Here is a 1569-nt window from a genome sequence, read left to right on the forward strand (position 1 = left end):
AAATTCACTCCCGATGTCGACTGTCATCCTCTCGAGGTCAATGATATAGGTACAAGTCGAGAATTGGGGTCGATGTAGTCACCTAACCCCGTCCTCCAAAATTTCAGGCCTTGTGCCAATAGAAGAAAGAATCATCATTATTGTTGTTAAGGTTGTGAGTTGGTATTTCATCTGTCTTTATGTTCTGAGTTCAAATTCCACTGAGGTTGACTTTGCCTTTCATCCTTTCTCGATCGTGAAAAGAAGCACCAGTTGAGCTGCCAATATGATCGTCACATGCCCTCCGCCACTGATTAGACAGATAGATCTGATGTACAGCGTGAACATCTCTCACTTGACATTTGCGTGTTAGTTCCAGATGTTTGGGAAGTGGTTAGTGCGTGTCGTGGGTGTCGAGATACAGTGGCCATGCTGAGAGGAGAGAACAGTCGTCAGTCATGTGAACTTAAGTGGAAAATGAACTTCAAATAGCGAGCGCTGAAGAGAAGAGACATTTCTAGTAACTTTGGAAGAGATTCAGTGACGATACAGCGTGTATGGTGTTTAAGTCGCTGACAATCGATCGTATTTTGTCTAAGATACCTAAGAAAGCCATACTGCTGATAGTCAAGATGGTCAATTGTTTGCAGGAGCACCTCAGTTGTGTGCCTACTTCTAGAGCTGTGGTGTCAAGACTTCTTCGAGCTAAAGTATTCCTTTGTTCTGAACAGGTTGGGTGGTTCTGCGAACAGACTTTTGCCTTGCAACGAAAGGAAGACCAGCTGGAGATATTTAGCATTCAGTATATTCAGTAATACCTTCAAACATAGATGGAAATAAGAAATCGGAGTGGTCTTCATTTCTATTTATCTTTGTGCATATACGTATAAACACATACATGCAAAAATATTTTTTACGTTAGAACTCGAAATAACTAAAGCTATAAATAGAATATTGGAGCAAAAATCAAACGCCTTCAACAGAAAAATAATTGGAAGGCTACACAGAGGACACGAACCTATTTCTCCTGTAACTCAATCCACTCAGCTGGCAAAAATGAGTAGTACCTGTATTTCAAAGGGCCGGCCTTGTCACGCTTTGTGTCACGCTGAGTTTCCATGAGAACTACGTTTAGGGGTACACGTGTCTGTGGATTGCTCCGTCACTTGCAAGTTAATTTCAGGAGCAGGTTGTTCCGTTGATCGTATCAGCTGGGACCCTCGTCGTCGTAATCGACGGAGTGCTACTCTCCTGTAACACTAAGAAACTGAGTAACCAATATACGAAGGTAACTCTTCGAACTCCCTCAATTCAATTTAGAAGTTTTATTCTTACCAGCGAGAAAAATAAGATGTGTACAATATAATTTAGAAACTTCGTGAGAATTAAATTAAATTATATTTTGTGGTCGGACTTGAAGTAGATAAAATCCCTTTGATTAAGAAATAAAAATTTAGGCTATCCACGAACAGCTTTCGACATTTTTACCTTCATAGAAGTTTTTTTTTTTTTTTTAATCCAATGCTTTACACTAAATGTTTTATAACTCCATCTAGTTCGAGTTCCACCGAAAAATAAAATTTAATTTAT

Source organism: Octopus bimaculoides, chromosome 1, assembly GCF_001194135.2.
Source record: "Octopus bimaculoides isolate UCB-OBI-ISO-001 chromosome 1, ASM119413v2, whole genome shotgun sequence".
NCBI lineage: Eukaryota > Metazoa > Mollusca > Cephalopoda > Octopoda > Octopodidae > Octopus > Octopus bimaculoides.